Genomic DNA, 22063 nt, shown 5'->3' with positions numbered 1-22063 from the left:
GAAGGAAAACAATCAGACAAGTCAGGAGAACAGGAAGAAAGCTACTTTGGGGCAGAATAAAAAACAATGTCTGGCAGAGCAAAGCTGTATATCCTTCTCCCTTGGTGGATGAAATTTCACCAGTTAGGAGTAGACTAAATTTTAAAACATCTCTGTGAAAGTTAAGGGTTATTTCTTTTATTTATCTTTTATTGAAGTATAATTGACATAAAACATTGTTAGTTTCAGGTATATAACATAATGATTCGATATTTGTATATATTGCTAAATGATCACCACAATAAGTCTAGTAAATCTATCCCCATGTAGTTACAATATTTTTTCTATGATGAGAACTTTTTAAATCTACTCTTTTAGTAACTTTCAAATATACTATACAGTATTATTAACTATAGTCACCATGCTATACATTATAACTCCATGACTTATAACTGGAAGTTGGTATCTTTTTACCTCCCCCTCTCCCCTTCACCTATTTTGCCCATCCCCACCTTGTCTCTGGCAACTAACAATCTGTTCTCTATATCTTTGAGCTCAATTGCTTGATAGTTTTTTTAAGATTCCACATATAAATGAGGTCAAAAGGTATTTGTCTCTATCTTATGTCACTTAGCATAATGCCCTCCAGATCCATCCATGTTGTCACAAACGGCAAGATTTCCTTCTTTTTTATGGCTAAATAATATTTCATTGTGTGGGTCTACTAGTATGTATATATGTATGTGCATACACACACAAACACACACATAATTTTATTTATCCAGTCATTCATTGATGGATACTTAGGTTGTTTCTAATTTTTACATTTTAACACAAATTACCATACTACAGTTGCCTGCTCTATGTGGCTTTGGAAAATTCAACCAGGACCAATAAATACAAGTTATAGTAAGATACATATTTTGGCTCAATAGAATTTAGAACATTATAACAATCATGGTAATACAGTAATAGATGGACTGTTTATAATACAGTGAAATCTTTGCACTGAAAATTCCAAAATTAAATAAATTACTTAATGTTCAAGATTCGTTTAAGTCATGGAGTGTCCTAGGGTGATTCTTAAACACCTTGAAATTTGAGAACTCCCCTCTAGTTTACAGTTTCTATAAACCACTGTCCTATCCTTTCCACCTAGTGGAGAGACTGCCAAAAGAAACCTAAAACTTTCTGCAGCTTTCACTGACTTTATCAGCCTCTGATTGAGCAGACAAGAACTGACTGTGACTGTGCTTAACACAGATTCTCTTGTTATTAGTATGAAAATGATATATACTGCCTTGACCAGTTTGGCTCAATGGATAGAGCGTCAGCCTGCGGACTGAAGGGTCCCAGGTTCGATTCCGGTCAAGGGCATGTACCTTGGTTGCGGGCACATCCCCAGTAGGGGGTGTGCAGGAGGCAGCTGATCGATGTTTCTCTCTCACCAATGTTTCTAACTCTCTACCCCTCTCCCTTCCTCTCTGTAAAAAAATCAATAAAATATATATATTTTTTAAAAGGAAAGAAAATGATATAGACTAATGTTAGAATTGGGACAAACAGAAATAATTTTATCGGAATAGATAACCATTTTAAAACAAGACTTTTAAAGATGAGAATAATTGGGGGAGGAGATGCATAATGGAAAGAAGATATATGTGTGTATATACATACACACACACATACATACACACTAGAGGCCCGGTGCATGAAATTTGTGAAGGGGGGGTCCCTCAGTCTGGCCTGCACCCTCTCCAATCCAGGGCCCCTTGGGGGATGTCTGACTGCCTCTCGCAATCCAGGACCGCTGGCTCCTAACCGCTCACCTGCCTGCCTGATCGCCCCTAACCACCTCTGCCTGCCTGCCTGATCACCCCTAACTGCTCCCCTACTGACCTGATTGCCCTAACTGCTCCCCTGCTGGCCTGATCACCCCTAACCACCTCTTCCTTGCCCCGCACCTGGGACACAGGATTCCCTCCTCCGGCTGGTCACAGGCACTTAGGACCCAGGCTTCCCTTCCTCTGGCTGGCCACAGGCACCCAGGACCCAGGCCGGCTTTGCTTGGGCTAGCCGCAGACACAGAGGACCATGGGCGGGCGGCTTTGCCCGGGGCCGCAGCCGCAGGTGCCCAGGACCGAAGGGCAGGCGGCTTATCCCTCTCCTGGGCCACAGGCACAGCCACTGGCACCCAGGACCGCAGGGACCATGAGGCATGTGGATTGTCCCTCTCCCAGGCCGCAGGCGCAGCCGCTGGTGCCCAGGACCGCGAGGCGGGCGGCTTGTCCCTCTTACGGGCCGCAAGTGCAGCTGCTGGCACCTGGGACCGTGGGGTGGGCAGCTTGTCCCTCTCCTGGTTCACAGCCTGGCTGGTCCCCATTCCTCTCTCGTGAGTTCATTTGTGCCTGGCTGGTCCCCATTCCTCTCTTGCAAGCTCATTTGTGCCTGGCAAGTCCCCATTCCTCTCTCGCGAGCTCATTTGTGCCTGGCTGGTCCCCATTCCTCTCCCCGCAGTGTTGAGGGTCTGAGCCGTTACAGCATGATGGCATGAAGGCATGACAACCATTTGCATATTAGCTTTTTATTATATAAGATATATATATGAATGGGAGTTTCTAAATAGAGAAAGGCACATAAAGAAACAGAAGCATGACCGTACATACTCATTCATAAATTCATCAAACACTTATTGACCAACTATAATGTATCAAAACCTGTTACAGACACTTGGAATATATTAATGAACAAAACAGGTAAACATCCCTACCACCTTCACAGAGCTTACATTCTAGCAATGAAAGTTAAACAATACGTGAGCAGCCTCCTGAGCACCACACCCTCTGCTAAGGAACAGCAGCTGTACATGAAACCTCGCCCCACCAGCCAGAAGAGCCACCACAGCTGTGAACAGCACCCACCAGAGGAGCTGCTGCCAACTGAAGAGCAGCTGCTACCGCAACCGCCCGAAGAGCAACCACAGACCAAGGAGTCACTGCCACCCAGGGAGCAGCCACTGAACGACTCAATGTCTAGATATGTCAGTGAGATCAAACATGGGTAGACAAAGAAACCCCCAAAGGAAAGAGAAGGAGGACTCTCCAGAAAAGCAGCTAAGTAATACAGAGGCATGCAACATGACAGAAAAAGAATTCAGAATAAGGGTCCTAGAGTGCATAAACCGGATGGAGGAAAAAATCGACAACCTCTGCAAGAAGCAAGAAGAAACAGATGAAAAAATCAATAACATATGGAAGAAGCTAGAAGAAACAGATGAAAAAATCAACAACTTAAGTAAGACCCAAGAAGAAATGAAGAGTGATATAGCTGCAATGAAAAACTCCATTGAAAGTATCAACAGTAGACTAGGAGAAGCGGAGGACCAAATTAGTGAATTAGAAGACAAGGAAGCAAAACACACCCAAAATGTACTGCAATTGGAGAAAAAAATTAAAAGACAGGAGGAGAGCCTAAGGGAGCTTTGGGACAACATGAAACGAAACAACATACGAATAATAGGGGTACCAGAACAACAGAAAGATGAACAAGGATTAGAAAACCTATTCGAAGAAATAATATCAGAAAACTTCCCTGAGGTGGGGAAGAAAAAAGTCACACAAGCCCAGAGAGTCCCAAACAAGGTGAACCCGAAAAGACCCACACCAAGACACATCATAATTACCATGGCAAATGTTCAGGACAAAGAGAGAATCTTACAGGCTGCAAGAGAGAGATGGAAAGTTACATACAAGGGATCTCCCATTAGATTATCAAATGATTTCTCAATAGAAACACATCAGGCCAGAAAAGAATGGACGGAAATTTACAAAGTGATGCAAAGCAAAGGACTGAATCCAAGAATACTCTATCCAGCAAGGCTATCAAACTTGAAGGGGAAATAAGAAGCTTCACAGACAAAAAAAAGGCTAAGGGAGTTTCTCACCACCAAGCCAGCAATGCAAGGAATGCTAAAGGGACTGGTATAAAAAGAAGAAATAAAAAGCTCAGAAAGAAAACAGCCACACAAAAAAAGAAATGGCTACAAACAAGTACCTTTCAATAATAACTTTAAACGTAAACGGACTAAATGCTCCAAACAAAAGACATCGAGTGGCTGAACGGATAAAAAAACATGACCCATACATCTGCTGTCTACAAGAAACCCACCTCATTAGAAGGGACTCACACAGACTGAAAGTGAAAGGATGGAAAAATATCTTTCAGGCAAATGGAAAGGAAAAGAAAGCTGGGGTAGCAATACTTATATCGGACAAAATAGACCTCAAAGTGAAGGCCATAACAAGAGATAAGGAAGGCCACTTCATAATACTAAAGGGATCAATACAACAAGAAGATATAACCCTGGTAAACATATATGCACCCAATGCAGGAGCACCCAAATTCATAAAAAAACTCCTGGAAGGTATCAAAGGAGAGATCGACAACAATACAATCATAGTAGGGGACTTTAATACACCACTGACAGCACTGGATAAGTCCTCTAGACAAACAATCAGCAAAGATACAGCAATCCTAAATGACTCACTAGATCAGATGGACTTAGTAGACATCTTCAGAACACTTCACCCCAAAGCCAGGGAATATACATTCTACTCAAATGCTCATAAGACATATTCAAAAATAGACCATATACTGGGTCAAAGCAAAGTATCCCCAAATTCAAGAAGATTGAAATCATAAAAAGCATCTTCACAGACCGCGATGGCATAATATTAGAAATAAACTACAATAAAAACAACCCAAAATACTCAAACACCTGGAAGCTGAATAGCATGCTATTAAATATTGATTGGGTTACCAATGAGATCAAAGAAGAAATTCAAAACATCCTGGAAACTAATGACAATGAAAATACAACAATCCAAAACCTATGGGACACAATGAAAGCAGTCCTGAGAGGGAAGTTTATAGCTCTACAGGCCTATCTCAAAAAACAAGAAAAAATGGTAGTAAATCATCTAACTCTACAACTCAAAGAATTAGAAAGAGAGCAACAAGAAAACCCCAGAGTGAGCAGAAGGAAGGAGATAATAAAGATTAGAGCAGAAATAAATGACATAGAGACAAAAAAAAACAATACAGAAAATCAATGAAACCAAGAGCTGGTTCTTTGAAAGGATAAACAAGGTTGACAAACCTCTAGCCAGACTCACCAAGAAGCAAAGAGAGAGGACCCAAATAAACAAAATCAGAAACGATAGAGGCGAAATAACAACAGACCCCACAGAAATACAAATGATTGTTAAAAAATACTATGGACAGCTCTACTCCAACAAACTAGACAACCTGGAGGAAATGGACAAATTCCTAGAAAAATACAACATTCCAAAACTCAATCAGGAAGAATCTAAAAATCTCAACAGGCCAATAACTATGGAAGAAATTGAAGCAGTCATCAAAAAGCTTCCAGCAAACAAAAGCCCAGGACCAGACGGCTTCACAGGGGAGTTTTACCAAACATTCAAGGAAGAACTAAAACCTATCCTCCTCAGACTACTACAAAAAATTCAAGAGGAAGGAACACTTCCAAGCTCATTCTATGAAGCCAGCATCACCCTAATACCAAAACCAGGTAAAGACAACACAATGAAAGAGAATTACAGGCCAATATCCCTCATGAACATAGATGCCAAAATCCTCAACAAAATCATAGCAAATCGGATCCAGCAGTACATCAGAAAGATCATACACCATGACCAAGTAGGATTTATCCCAGGATTTATTTATTTTTGTCTCTATGTCATTTATTTCTGCTCTAATACAACGTGATACATCACATAAGCAAATTGAAAGAAAAAAACCACATGGTCATATCAATTGATGCAGAAAAAGCATTTGACAAAATTCAACACCCATTTTTGATAAAAACTCTCAGTAAGGCAGGAGTAGAAGGATCATACCTCAACATAATAAAAGCCATATATGACAGGCCCACAGCCAGCATCAAACTCAATGGTCAAAAACTAACACCATTTCCCCTAAGAACAGGAACAAGACAGGGATGCCCCCTCTCACCACTCCTGTTCAACATAGTACTGGAAGTGTTAGCCACTGCAATTAGGCAAGAAGAAGAAATAAAAGGCATCCAAATTGGAAAAGAGGAAGTAAAACTGTCCTTATTTGCAGACGACATGATACTATACATACAAAACCCTAGAGACTCCATCAAAAAGCTACTAGACTTAATACATGAATTTGGCAATGTAGCAGGATACAAAATTAACCCCAAGAAATCTGAGGCATTTCTATACACCAATAGTGAACTTTCAGAAAGAGAGATTATAAAAACAACCCCGTTTACCATCACACCAAAAAAATTAAGCTACCTAGGAATAAACTTAACTAAAGAGGTAAAAGACCTCTACTCAGAAAACTACAGGACGTTGAAAAAAGATATAGAGGAAGACATAAACAGATGGAAGAACATACCGTGTTCATGGATTGGTAGAATCAACATCATTAAAATGTCCATACTACCCAAAGCAATCTATAAATTCAATGCACTTCCCATTAAAATACCAACGGCATACTTCATAGATCTAGAACGAACTCTCCAAAAATTCATCTGGAATAAAAAAAGACCCCGAATAGCTGCAGCAATCCTGAAAAAGAACAAAGTAGGTGGGATCTCAATACCAGATATCAAGATGTATTACAAAGCCACTGTTCTCAAAACTGCCTGGTACTGGCACAAGAATAGGCATATAGATCAATGGAATAGAACAGAGAGCCCAGAAATCGGCCCAAACCAATATGCTCAATTAATATTTGACAAAGGAGGCAAGAACATACAATGGAGCCAAGATAGTCTCTTCAATAAATGGTGTTGGGAAAATTGGACAGATATATGCAAGAAAATGAATCTAGACCACCAACTTACACCATACACAAACATAAACTCAAAATGGATAAAGGACTTAAATGTACGACAGGAAACCATAAAAATTCTAGAAGAATCCAAAGGCAACAAAATCTCAGACATATGCCGAAGCGATTTCTTCACTGATACAGCTCCTAGGGCACTTGAAACTAAAGAGAAAATGAACAAATGGGACTACATCAAAATAAAAAGCTTCTACACAGCAAAAGAAACCATCAACAAAACAACGAGAAAACCCACTGTGTGGGAAAATATATTTGCCAATGTCATATCTGATAAGGGCCTAATCTCCAAAATTTATAGGGAACTCATACAACTTAACAAAAGGAAGATAAACAATCCAATCAAAAAATGGGCAAAGGACCTAAATAGACACCTTTCAAAAGAGGACATTCAGAAAGCCAAGAGACATATGAAAACATGCTCAAAGTCACTAATCATCCGAGAGATGCAAATCAAAACAACAATGAGGTACCATCTCACACCTGTCAGACTGGCTATCATCAACAAATCAACAAACGACAAGTGCTGGAGAGGATGTGGAGAAAAAGGAACACTTGTGCACTGCTGGTGGGAATGCAGACTTGTGCAGCCACTATGGAAGACAGTATGGAGTTTCCTCAAAATACTGAAAATGGAACTCCCATTTGACCCTGTGATCCCACTTCTAGGAATATATCCCAAGAAACCAGAAACACCAATCAGAAAGGATATATGCACCTCTATGTTCATAGCAGCACAATTCACCATAGCTAAGATCTGGAAACAGCCTAAGTGCCCATCAGTAGATGAATGGATTAGAAAACTGTGGTACATCTACACGATGGGATACTATGCTGCTCTAAAAAGGAAGGAACTCTTACCATTTGCAACAGCATGGATGGAACTGGAGAGCATTATGCTAAGTGAAATAAGCCAGTCAATGAAGGAAAAATACCACATGATCTCACTCATTCATGGATAATAGAGACCATTATAAACTTTTGAACAATAATAGATACAGAGGCAGAGCTGCCTCAAACAGATTGTCAAACTGCAGTGGGAAGGCCGGGGAGGGTTGGGGGGCAGGAGGTAGGGGGGTAAGAGATCAACCAAAGGACCTGTATGCATGCATATAAGCATAACCAATGGACATAAGACACTGGGGGATAGGGGAGGCTAGGGGACTGTCTAGGGCGGGGGGGGGGGGGAATGGACACATATGTAATACCCTTTGTAATACTTTAAGCAATAAAATAAATAAATAAATAAATAAATAAATAAATAAATAAAAATAAACAATACGTATATTGAACACACACATTGTAGAGTATCTTAAGAAAGCAATAAATTTTACGGAACAACAACAACACAAACAGGATAAATGGGTTGTGAGTAAAGGTGGAGTGGGGATAATTTTACAAATGTGATTAGGAAGTGAAGAAGTCAGCCTTGCCAATATCTGGGGGAAAGATCATTTTAGGCAGAGGGAATGGTCAGTGCAAAGTCAGGAGAATGCCCAACATATATGAGAAAGACCAGTGTGCTGGATAGGAATACATGAGGGAATAGAGTGTAAGGAGATAAATAACAGAGATATTAGAGACCGAACTATAGGTTATTTTAAGGACTCTCGGTTTTTACCATAAAGAGTTCTAATCTGGGGACTGAAATGATCGACTTTTTTTAAGGAATCACTCTGGCTGCTGAGTTGAAAATAAATGAAAGTGAGGCAAAGATAGAGGTATGTTAGGAAACCACCACTGCAGTAATCCAGGCAAGGGATGACCACAGCTTAAGCCAAGTCATGACTATGGAGATAAGGGGTCAGTTCTGGATGTATTTTTAAGGAAGAGCCAACAGGATTTCCTGACAAAACAGTGTGAGAGATAAGGAAGTGGAAATAGTGAAACAGTACCAATGTTTTGGACTAACCAACCAGTAGGACAGAAATAAGAAAGAATGAAAATGAGCAGATTTACAAGCATGGGATTCAGTTCAGTTTTGACATGTTGAATTTGCAATTTCTAAGACATCCAGGTAGACATATCTAGTAGGCAGTTGAATATATGAGTCTGGTGTTCAGAGTAGTGGTCTGTGCTGGAGATGTAAATTTGGGAGTCACCAGCATATAAATAGTATTTAAAGCTGTAAGATTGGATGAAATCACCATTTGAGTGAGCATAAATAGATAAAAGAAGCAAAGCCTAACTCCTGATACACTCCAGTATTTGGGGTTAAGGGGAAGGAGTACGAGAAATACCAGCAAGGGAAAAACTCAAGTGCTCTGAAAGCCAAATGAAAGTGTCTCAAGAATGTGATACTGATTGAATGTCAGTACTGATTATAGACTAAGACTAAGACTGAAAATTTACCATTGGATAAGGTAATGTGGAAGTCAGTGGCTACCTTGACAATTGCATTTTGGTACATTGTTGGGAACAAAACCCTTATTGAAGTATCTTTTAGGAAAAGGGACTGAGAAAAAAACAAACAAACAAGTAGACAACTCTTCAGAGGAGTTCTGCAGCAATGGGGAACAAAGAAAATACTTCAGAGAAGAAAATGGATACCAGAATTGGATAGAAAGAAAATTAGGTCAAGATAAAGTCTTGATATAGAGTTACAGTAATCACAACAGTATGGTATTGGTTTAAGCATAGATATATATTAACAAAATAAAACTGAGAATCCAAAAATAAATCCTCGCATTTATCATCAATTGATTTTCACCAAGATAATACAATGAGAAAAAAAGTCTTTTCAACAACTGGTGCTGGAACAAGTAGATAACCACATGAAAAAGGATGAATTTTTAAACATATCTCTTACCATACACAAAAATTAACTCAAAATGGATCATAAACCTAAATGTAAATTCTAAAACTATACACCTCTTGGAAGAAAGCACAGTGGTAAGTTTTTATGGCCTTCAGCTGGGCACTGGTTTCTTACACATAACACCAAATATATAAACAACCTAAGAAAAAATATCCTGAGAAACAACCAAGATGGCGGCATAGGTAAACACCTGTACTTGCTGCCTCTCACAACCACATCAAAACTACAACTAAAAGACAAAACAAATATCATCTAGAATCACGGGAAAGCTGGCTACGTGGAAGTTCTACAACTAGAAGGAGAGAAAAAAGTGCATTGAAGTTGGTAGGAGGTGCAGAGGTGCAGAGGTGCAGAGGTGCACGCAAAATGGGCTGGCAACTGGGTGCGCTGTTGTTTTTTTTCAATCAGGAGGGAGATACAAGCTCCCGATTGCTCTGAACTCCAGTTCCGGGCGAGACTCTGGGGACCCAGACTCATACAGGGAGAAACTAGACTGTCTGGCATCAGGCCAGAACACAAGGGCGGCTTTCTCTCAGAGGTGCTCGCAGCAATCCTTGTTCCTGCACAGGGCCACAGGACACAGAGACCCAGGTAATTCTCCATGGCAGGGCTGACTGACAGCCATTGCTGTTTGCTCTGCCCTGGTGATTCCCTGAGACCCCACCCAAGCTGTGAGAAGAGGCTTTTGCATATGAATGGCCTGTTCTTTTGCAATCTAAAACCTAACAAACTGCAGCTGGGTCAAAGAGCATCAAAGCCTCCAAAAGAAGGCTTTAGACCAGCCGTGGCCAAACTACGGCCAGCGGGCCGGATCCGGCCAGTCTGAAATGAATAAAACTAAAAAAAAAAAAAAGACCGTACCCTTTTATGTAATGATGTTTACTTTGAATTTATATTAGTTCACACAAACACTCCATCCATGCTTTTGTTCCGGCCCTCCAGTCCAGTTTAAGAACCCATTGTGGCCCTGAGTCAAAAAGTTTTCCCACCCCTACTTTAGACAGCAGCCTGCATTGCTTCACAGCTGGGCCTCATCTGGGCACTTACAAACCCCAAACAAAGAGGAGGAATCTGCAGATCTCTCTGTAGCTCCTGCTTGGTGGCCTCAGGCAGTGGCTGACTTTGCACCTCCTTGGAGATCCAGGAGCCAGTGTACCCAGTGGTCAGTGTGAGACCATGCCAGATTACAACTCTGCACATCCATAAGCGACACACTCAAGGGGCAGACTCAGTGAGCGCCAAAGCCCCACTGAAGCAAGTCCTGCCCCAAAAGGGTGTCTCCGGCACAAAAGTTCTCCCATTGTAGACACAGCTGGTCCTCACAGCCAACTGGCCTGGAGGTCAATTCCTCCCAGTGATACCAACAGCAATCAAGGCTTAACTACAAGACTGTGCACACAGCCCACAAAGGGGTGCACCAAGAATGTCTACCTCAAGTAATTGCAGAGGCTGAGCCACTGGGCCATACAGAACACCTAGCACACAAGCCACTTTATCAACACAGGGAAGCAGCCAAAATGCAGAGACATAGAAACAGGTCACAAACGAAAGAAATGGAGGAAAGCAAACTACTGGATACAGAGTTCAAAACCACAGTTATAAGGTTACTCAAGAATCTTCTAGAAACCTTCAAGAAATTTAGTGAGACCCTCAAGGATATGAAAAAGGACAAATCAGAAATTAAGCATACACTGACTGAAATAAAGAATAATATACAGAGATCCAACAGCAGACTAGAGGATCCCCAAGATCAGTCAAAGATTTGAAATACAAAGAAGCAAAAAACACCCAACTGGAAAAGAAAAAAGAATCCAAAAATATGAAGATAGTAAGGAGCGTCTGGGACAACTTCAAGCGTACCAACATCTGAATTATGGGGGTGCTAAAAGAAGAGAGAGAGCAAGATATTGAAAATCTATTTGAAGAAATAATGACAGAAAACTTCCCCTACCTGGTGAAATAGACTTACAAGTCCAGAAAGCACAGAGAACCCCAAACAAGAGGAATCCAAAGAGGACCACACCAAGACACATCATAATTAAAATGCCAAGGGCAAAAGACAAAGAGGGAATCTTAAAAGCAGCAAGAGAAAAACATTTAGCTACCTACAAGGGAGTACTCATATGCCTATAAGCTGATTTCTCAATAGAAACTATGCAGGCCAGAAGGAAGTGGCAAGAAATATTCAAAGTGATGAATAGCAAGAACTTACAACCAAGATTACTCTACCCAGCAAAGCTATCATTTAGAATTGAAGGTCAGATAAAGAGCTTCACAGATAAGAAAAAGCTAAAGGAGTTCATCACCACCAAACCAGTATTATATGAAATGCTAAAGGGGTATTCTTTAAGAAGGGGAAGAAGAAGGAAAAGGTAAAGATAAAAATTATGAACAAAGTGACAACAAATACTTATCTATTAACAAGTGAATCTAAAAATCAAAATGAATAAAAAAATCTGATGAACACAATAAACTGGTGAATATAATAGGATCAGGGGCATAGAAAGGGAGTAGACTGACAATTCTCAGGGGGGAAAGGGGTGTGGGGGGTGCGGGAAGAGACTGGACAAAAATCTTACACCTATGGACGAGGACAGTGGGGGGTGGTAAGGGCATGGGGTGGGGTGGGAACTGGGTGGAGGGGAGCTATGGGGGGTGGGAGAGGAACAACTGTCATAATCTGAACAATAAAGATTTATTTTAAAAAATATCCTCAGGTGAGCATTAAAAATTTTTTTTAATCAAAAAGAAATGAAGTACTGATACATGCCACAATATAGAACCTTTAAAACACTGTGCTAAGTGAAAAAAAGGAGACACAAAAGACCACATATTGTAGAATTCCATTTATATGAAATGTCCAGAATAGGCAAATCTATAGAGACAGAAAATAAATTAGTAGTTGTCTAGAGCTGAAAAGGGAGGGGGAATGTGAAGTGACGGCTAAATGGTAGAGTTTCTTTTGGAAATGGGAGGAACAAAAATATTCTAAAATTAGAATTTGGTAATGCTTGTGCAACTCTATGACTACACTAAAACCACTGAATTGTACACTTTAAATGAGTGGATGTTATATTAATTATATTTTCAAAAAAATCTGTTGAAACACATGAATAGAATTTTGTGGGGGGTTTTTTTCCCCTCAGATGGAAGAAAATACAACATACTTTTTATAGGCATAATCCAGCAGAAAGTGAAAAAAACAAATGATGCAGGTGGGGGCGATTTAGCAAAGTTCTTAAGGTGAGGAGGTATAGAATCTACTGCACAAATAGAAAGAATGGCTTTAGACAGAAGCACAGATAGTTCATCTGTAAATAAGTCAAGAAAGCAGCATATATGAGTGTAAATGCTGGTAGGTAGATGTGATGGTGGAAGTCCTTGCATGTTCTCTATTGACTGCTTTAACTTTCTCAGTAAAATAAGCAAGGTTATTAGCCAAGAATGAAGATGGGGAAAAGGTTTTAAAGATAAGGAAAGAGGAAGAAGAGAGTGGACAGTTAATTAACTAGAATATTCAGCACAATTCAGAGCTTGTCGTGAACTGAAAGTGAGACCCTTCACATGGTTTCTCCAATCACATTTAGCTACTAGGGTATGGGCAGATAATAGAGTTGTATTTAACCAGTGCTTGGGTTTTAGCCAAGGGATTATGTTAAAATAAGGGAGTAAGGGGAAGGCAAGGAGTTGAAGATGCATGCAAGGAAGTGATTATAATAACTGAATGTGGAATTTAAGTTAAGAGAAAACAAGAGGTGAATAAAGGGCAGTGGCAAAGTAGGATAAACAAACTAGAGGTCCTGGTAGAGTTTAAAGATGTGTTGATATTGAGGAACTAGAGGAATGACGAAAAAGAACCTGAATTTAAAATTATGGAAGAGTAAGTGACTATAATGAGTCTAGGATATGACCAGAGGAGTGAATGACTTGAGATAACATGGAAGACAAAAATCAATGGAAGAAATGAGGTCAAGGCATTGAGAGGCAGAATATTGGGTATACAACCACTAAGAATTCAAAATAAGAATAGAGTTAGAGCCCGGCTGGTGTGGCACAGTGGTTGAAGGTCAACCTATGAACCAGGAGATCATGGTTCAATTCCCAGTTGGGGCACATGTCTAGGTTGTGGGCTCGATCCCCAGTAGAGGTATGCAGGAGGAGGCCAATCAATGATTCTCTCTCATCATTGATGTTTCTATCTCTCTCTCTCTCTCTCTCCCATACTCTCTGAAATCAGTAAAAATATATATTTTTTAATTTTTAAAAAATGTTAGAAAGAATAATGGTAAATCAAGAACTAAAATTAAGACATTTTTAGAAAAAGAAATGAGAGGTAATAAAATTTAGGGCTCAGTAGATGATAGCCACAAAGAGTAGTGAGACCCAAATATAATCTGATGACATGAGATTCAAAGGTGGGTATTTTTTAGAGAAGAAAAAGGAAGAATGTCTGGAAGCAGAAATGAGAAATAACATATCCACCCTACCTTTATGCCCAATTGTCTGAGAACTGCGAGAGAAAAAACAGCTAGTTTTTAAGATGATTGCAAGGGAAGAGTGTCCTCATAAACAGACCAGTTTCCACAGAGCAAAAGAGAAAACACTCATAGAAAAGGATAAGGATACATGGGATTTTGATGAAAATGGACTGTGAGCCCATTGGCCTGGAGGTCATTCCCTCCCAGTGTTAACTACAACAATCAAGGCTTAACTACAACAAGACTGTGCACAAAGACCACAAGGGGGTGCACCAAGAGTGTTCTCCTCAGGTAATTGGGGAGGCTGAACCACTGGGCCCTAGAGGACACTTAGCAGAGAAAACCACTTTATCAACACAGGGATGCATAAAAAATGTGGAGACAAAGAAACAGGACACAAATGAGAGAAATGAAGGAAAGCAAACTATTGGATATAGAGTTCAAAACCACACTTTTAAGGTTTTTCAAGAACTTTCTAGAAGCCGCCGATACATTTAGTAAGATCCTCAAAAAGACTGGTGAGACCACCGATAAATGTAGTGAGATCCTCAAGAAATCTAGTCAGACCCTCGATGTTACGATAAAAGACCAACTGGAAATTAAGCATACACTGTCTGAAATAGAGGATATTATACAGACTCCCAACAGCAGACTAGAGGATCACAAGAATCAAGTCAACGATTTGAAATATGAAGAAGCAAAATGAAAAAAGAATACAAAAATACGAAGATAGTGTAAGGAGCCTCTGGGACAGCTTCAAGCGTACCAACATTCGAATTATAGGGGTGCCAGAAGAAGAGAGAGAGCAAGATATTGAAAACCTATTTGAAGAAATAATGACAGAAAACTTCCCCTACTTGGTGAAAGAAATAGACTTACAAGTCCAGGAAGCGCAGAGAACCCCAAACAAAAGGAATCCAAAGAGGACCACACCAAGACACATCATAATTAAAATGCCAAGAGCAAAAGACAAAGAGAGAATCTTAAAAGCAGCAAGAGAAAGGCAGTCAGTTACCTACAAGGGAGTACCCATACGACTGTCAGCTGATTTCTCAACAGAAACTTTGCAGGCGAGAAGGGAGTGGCAAGAAATATTCAAAGTGATGAATGCCAAGAACCTACAACCAAGATTACTTTATCCAGCAAAGCTATCATTCAGAAGTGAAGGCCAGATAAAGAGCTTCACAGATAAGAAAAAGCTAAAGGAGTTCATCACCACCAAACCAGTATTATATGAAATGCTGAAAGGTATCCTTTAAGAAGAGGAAGAAGAAGAAGAAGGTAAAGATACAAATTATGAACAACAAATACACATCTATCAACAAGTGAATCTAAAAATCAAGTGAATAAATAATCTGATGAACAGAATGAACTGGTGATTATAATAGAATCAGGGGCATAGAAAGGGAATGGACTGACTATTCTTAGGGGGGAAAGGGGTGTGGGGGATGCGGGAAGAGACTGAACAAAAATCGTGCACCTATGGATGAGGACAGTGGGTGGGGAGTGAGGGCAGAGGGTGGGGTGGGAACTGGGTGGAGGGAAGTTATGGGGGGGAAAAAGAGGAACAAATGTAATAATCGGAACAATAAAGATTTAATTAAAAAAAAAGAAAATGGACTGTGACATTTAGAGAGCACAATAGAAAGATTCAGAAATTAAGGAAATAGAAGGGTACAGAATAAGGAATGTGCAGAGAACCATGAGGATTAAAATCCAGGAGATTAAAAGCACCCTGGGAGTATGGAACTTCTTATAGAGACTGACATAAATAGGAATAAAGGGCATAACGAGAGTGCTCAGAGCGTCTTCAAGCCCGGTGACTTCCCAGTGTTCAGATCCTCGGACTTTCCTCACCTCACAGCATGGCCCCCAAACGCCAGTCTTTGCTTCCACCCAAAATGAAGAAACCAAAAGCGCCTCCAGCCCCCAAGCTGGAGAAGAAGCCAATCTCTCAGGACTTGCCAAAAGGAGAAAAAGAATAGCAAGAAGCAATTGGACATATTGATGATGTACAAAATGAAATAGACTTAATGAACAATCGAGTGAGGAGATTTTGAAAGTAGAACAGAAATATAACAAACTCCGCCAACCATTTTTTCTGAAGAGGTCAGAATTGATCACCAAAATCCCAAATTTTGGGGTAACAATATTTGTCAACCATCCACAAGTGACTGCACTGCTTGGAGAAGAGGATGAAGAAGTGCTGCATTATTTGACAAGAGTTGAAGTGACAGAATTTGAAGATATTAAATCAGGTTACAGAATAGATTTTTTTTTATGAAAATCCTTACTAAGAAAATGAGGTTCTCTCCAAAGAGTTTTATCTGGTGATTCATTTTCGAAGTCCACTGAAATCATATGGCAATCTGGAAAGGATATGACGAAACGTTCAAGTCAAACACAGAATACAGCCAGCAGGAAGAGACAGCATGAGGAACCTGAGAGCTTCTTTACCTGGCTTATTGACCACCCTGATGAAGGTGCAGATGAGTTAGGAGGAGTCATCAAAGATGACATTTGGCCAAATCCATTACAGTACTATTTGGTTCCTGACATGGATGATGAAGAAGGGAAGGAGAAGATGATGATGATGATGAAGAGGAAGGGTTGAAAGATATTGATGAAGAAGGGATGAGAATGAAGGTGAAGATGAAGATGATGAGGGGGAAGAAGAGGAAGTTGAAGGAGAAGATGACTAATGAACACTGATGGATTCCAACCTTTTTTAATTTTCTCCAGTCCCTGGGTTTGCAGTCTTCCCCTCCCCCCCACCCCTTGAGGTCTCTTTTCTCTCCTTTACACAATGGTTCTCACCTTATTTGGGGGGCAGGGAGATATCTTCAGCAGAATTCAATGGGAAGACTCTGTGCCCCTTTCTGTTCCAAATTCATTTTTACCCCTTCCTGTCTTAAGAAAAACGTTATGAAATCAACACCACCATGCTCTGTGGGAAAAAAGAAAAACCTTCTGCTAACTTAGCTCTGCTGGAAGCTGGAGGTTCCTAGGCCCCAGTGTAGTAGTGCACAGAATTCTAGCTTTGTTCTTCCTTTCTCTGTATATTGGGCTGAGAGATTACAATATGTCTCTATGTGAATATGGACAGTTAGCATTTACCAACATGTATTTGTCTACTTTCTCGTTTAAAAAAAGAAAAAAAAATTTAAAAGAGGGAGGTAATAGAAGGTCAGCAAAAGGTGGGTTTGAGATGTTTGGGTGGATTAAGTGGGCATTTTGACAACATGGCTTCTCCTTTGGCATGTTTAATTGTGATGTTTACTGGACATCCTTGCAGGAAATACAATTCTCCTAATGATGACTTCAGCCATGCCACTCGATGGGACAATCAGCAAAACCTATAGGATCTTATTCGGAAGTGACATTTCTCTATTGTAATTTTGTTCCTGTTTATTTTTAAATTTTATTTTTGTTTCACTGGAAAGATGCTGCTGTTTTAAACGTTAAAAGTGTACAAGTTGCTTTGTTACATATAATAAAACTAAATGTGTATATTAAACAAAGGGGGGGGGGGATAATGAGATTAGTCCTGATGAATTTAGACAAATGTTGTGGGTAGAAGGGATAAATGCTCGGGGGGCTCCACTTTGACCCTTTTAAATGGATGTGAAGAGATGATGAGCAACATATTCTTATTTCAGTGTAGTGTACAGACCCTAAAGTGAACCTTAATGATTATCCCCTCCTAGAGTCACATCTTTGAGTACAAGCAGGTCCATGACTTGTTTCTAGCCAACAAAATATGATATATGTGATGGGATGTCATTCTCTTGGTTATGTTACATTATATAAGACTTCATCTTATCAGACTAGAGTGACAGATATTCTGAAGACCTGATGAAGTTAGGTGAGCATCAGGAGAAGGCTACATGCAAGGAACTGTGGATGGCATCTATGAACTGCGGGCTATCTCCAGCTGATAGCCAGCAATGTCAACAACTTGAATAAGCTTGGAAGCAGATTCCTCCACAATCAAGCCTCTAGATGAGAATACTGCCCAGATAACACCTTGATCACAGCCTCATGAAACCCTGAGCAAGTGACTCAGTTACTGATTCACAGTAACTGTGAAATAATAAATGTGCAGTTTTTCAAGCTGCTAAGTTTGTAGTGATTTGTTACACAGCAATAGAAAAGTAATGTATCTAGTATGAGAGGTTCATCTTGACCCAGTGAAGAAGGTGAAGATAATGTAGGGAAGCCAGGCAGTGTGACCACAGAGTCTCTCTTGACTCCATTCAATGACTGATAAAAGGCTAAGGGGTGGTGGTCTCAAAAGAGTTGGATGTTAGTCAGTAGATGACTTCAGCTGGAGCAAATGGCACATCAGAGGATAGCACTAAAAAGACAGTTTAGTGGGTAAGTACATGAAGACTCTATACATTCTGTTTAATTTTTCTGTAAACCTAAAACTGCTCTAAATAAGAGTCCAGAAAAAAAAAATTTTAAGGCAATCTGAGGTCAAATCATGTAGGGCCCCACATTGCCACACTACTAAATAGCCAATGCTTAATCCATGTGCACATTTCTAAGGAGAGTAGACCTAATAAGACCTCTGCTTTAGGAAAATAATTCTAATTCCAGTCACAGTGCAAAAAAGAAGAAAAAGGTAAGTGGATAGGCCACTATATTATTTCACAGGAGTACCTGAATTAGGACAGTTTAGTAGGAATGAAAAGGACAGACCGGTAATCTCCTGGAGGTATAAGTGACAGGATGTGGCAACTGATTAGGTGTTAAAAAAAAAAAAAGAAGAAGAAGAAGAAGAAGCTTTTGAGCTAAAGAGGACACAGGTATTTCTAACAAATAACACTAAGAGGATAGAAGGCAATATTTACCATTAATTGGGATTAGAAACAAAAAGACTGGTTCCAGAAAGGACAGATAATAAGCTCTAAAAAAAAAATTTAAAAAAAAATAGTAAAAAGAAAAGGAGAAAGAAAAAGATTTAAAAAAGAAATGCACAATAAGAAAAAAATAAAGACAGGCATTACAGTACAGAAAATGTTTTTTCAGTATTAGAGATAGGTAAACTGCTAAATACAATTATATCTCCTCAATTCCTGGAGCTAAAATTTTTATCCATTTTCAAAAGAAAAACTTATATTAGAAATAATTCAACTCAACACTTTCCACCCTGCCTCTATTTTTACACATAAAAAAAAAAAGAGCCCTGGCTGGTTTGGCTCAGTGAATAGAGCGTCGGCCTGTGGACTGAGGGGTCCCAGGTTCGATTCCGGTCAAGGGCATGTACGTTGGTTGCAGGCACATCCCCAGTAGGAGGTGTGCAGGAGGCAGCTGATCGATGTTTCTCTCTCATCGATGTTTCTGGTTCTCTATCCGTCTCCCTTCTTCTCTGTGGAAAATCAATAAAATATATTTTTAAAAAAAAAAGATGCCCAAAGAGATAAAATGGTTTGCCTAAAGTTACCAACTAATTAGCGCCAGTGTCTAGAATAGAATCCAGGTTTTATGATTCTCGGTATGAATTATCTTTATGTCCTGAATTATCTTAGTTAGAGGCAGCTCTTATTTTCATAAATCAATTACCTGTGTCCCTTTATGGTCAGAAATAACAATGTGGGCATACCAAAACGGGGCATTTTCTTCTCCTGGTTCTTCTTTCTGCCAGAAAGTACAGATCTTACTATATATATGACAGAAAGGATTCTTCTGTATAAATGACAGAAATTATATATGGCAAGAACTAGCAAAACAGAAAAGGTCCAGGTAGCCTATCCTTGACGAAAATCAATATGACAGTAAACTAAAGCCCTGAAAAATATCACTAATGATTTGTATCAGCAGCTCCACACTTCCCCCAACACACAGATGTCCCACCAGAAGATATGAATGCCATCCTGTCTGAAGCCATGAATGCCATCATCAGTGGCTGAAACTAGTGAAAACCAAATTGCAGTATGCATTTTCAACTGTTACCTAATTTAAAAGGGAAACATTCTCCATAAATACATACCAAGTGTCAAAGATGAACTAATTCTTCTAGTAATTTATACATTAAATTTTAGAGGATAGGCCAGGGAACTCACCCATCATGCTCAACATAAGTTCATTAGGAAAATGCATCTTAGGTCGAACAAAAAAGTGATTTCAAAACTCAAGAGTATCCATTTTTTATAACACATCTCAATTCACACTAGCCATATGCAAGTGCTCAATAGCCTTCCATTATACTGCCAACAGACTTAGTTTATACTGTGACAACTCCCTTCTCTGAGTTTAGAATATAGAGTGACTATATAAATTATTTAAATTATTTGAATATTTAATTGTTGCTTTCCTTAAATACCCTAAAGCAGGGGTGGGGAACCTTTTTTCTGCCAAGGGTCATTTAGATATTTATAACATCATTCAAAGGCATACAAAATTATCAACTTAAAAATTAGCCTGCTATATTTGTTCAAACATTTGATTAATTCACCGTTAATGCCTTGGCAGGGCCAGACAAATGATTTCACGGGCCTTTATACAGCCGCAGACCAAACATTCCCCACCCCTGCCCTAACATGTCCATTCAAACAGAAAACTAGATATAAAAGGAAATCTAAAGATACTACTAGCAAAATGGAAAAGGCAAAGGTTTTATAGAAAACAAATGGGAGAAACTAAGATGGCGGCATAGATAAACACCGGGAAATTGCCGCCTCCCACAACAATTGAAAAATACCGCGAAGGACAGAGCGGACATCATCCAGAACAACAGGAAGGCTGGCTGAGGGTAAATTCTACAACTAGAAGGAAAGAAAAGCACACTGAGAGCCAGAGGAGCTGCGGAGGTGAAGTGCAGAGGTACGGCGGAAAGGGGGTGGCACCTGAGGACGCGGCTGTCTTTTTGAATCACAAGCTCCTGACTGCTCTGAACTCCGGTTCCGGGAATTCTCTGGGGACGCAGGACTCATACGGGGTGAAGCTGGACTGTCGGGCAGCGGGCGAACTTGAGGGCGGCTTTCCCTCAGAGGTGCTTGCAGCAATTATCGGGTCACTGAGATGCGCGACTCCTTAGGGCTGGGCGGAGAATCAGCCATAGCTGCTGGCTCCACCCTTTGATTCCCTGAGACCCCGCCCCACCCAGGCTGCGGCAGAGGCTTTTGCATGTGAATGTACCTAACTGCAGCCAAGCCAGGCAGACCCGGAACTTCCAAGAGAAGGCCCAAGGCCCCGCAGCGGCTTGCATTGCTTCACAGCTGAGCCTCTTCGTGGCTCCGGCTGTGTGGCCTCAGGCAGAGGCTGAATTAGCACCTCCTTAGATCCAGGAGCCACTGTACCCAGTGGTCAGAGGGGGACCATCCAGATTGCAACTCCTCAGATCCATAAGGGACACACTCAGGGAGCAGACTCAGTGAGCACCAAAGCCCCACTGAAGCAAGTCTTGCCCCAGAAGGGTGTCTTCAGCACAGAAGTTCTCCCCCTTCAGACACAGCTGATTCTCACAGCCAATTGGCCTGGAGGTCAATTCCTCCCAGTGATCCTACAACAACCAAGGCACCAAGAGTGCACCAAAAGTGTCTACCCCAGGTAACTGGGGAGGCTGAGCCACTGGGCCCTACAGGACACCTGGCACGCAGGGCCACTCTATCAACACAGGGAAGCAGCCAAAATGCGGAGACAAAGAAACAGGTCACAAATGGCAGAAATGGAGGAAAGCAAACGACTGGATATAGAGTTCAAGGCCACGTTTATAAGGTTTGTCAAGAATTTTATGGAAACCGCCGATAAATTTAATGAATCCCTCAAGGAGTATAGTGAGACCATGGAGGACATGAAAAAGGACCAACTAGAAATTAAGCATACACTGACTGAAATAAAGAATAATCTACAGAGATCCAACAGCAGACAAGAGGATCCC

At 40.4% G+C, this 22063-nt stretch overlaps 1 protein-coding gene and 1 pseudogene across 3 annotated transcripts in view; one reads left to right on the top strand and one right to left on the bottom strand.

Moving 5' to 3' along the window:
* Positions 1 to 22063, bottom strand: part of SCAMP1 (secretory carrier membrane protein 1) — a 115738-nt gene that overhangs the window by 74229 nt on the left and 19446 nt on the right. The gene's annotated exons all lie outside the window — the stretch shown is intronic.
* On the top strand, positions 16044 to 16880 carry LOC308518286 (protein SET-like; annotated as a pseudogene). Its single transcript has one exon. The product of its transcript is annotated as a protein SET-like (transcript).

This window comes from Myotis nattereri, assembly GCF_964212035.1.
Source record: "Myotis nattereri genome assembly, chromosome: 4".
Lineage (NCBI taxonomy): Eukaryota > Metazoa > Chordata > Mammalia > Chiroptera > Vespertilionidae > Myotis > Myotis nattereri.
Note: the sequence above shows the minus strand (reverse complement) of the source record. Positions and strands in the feature narration are given on the sequence as shown.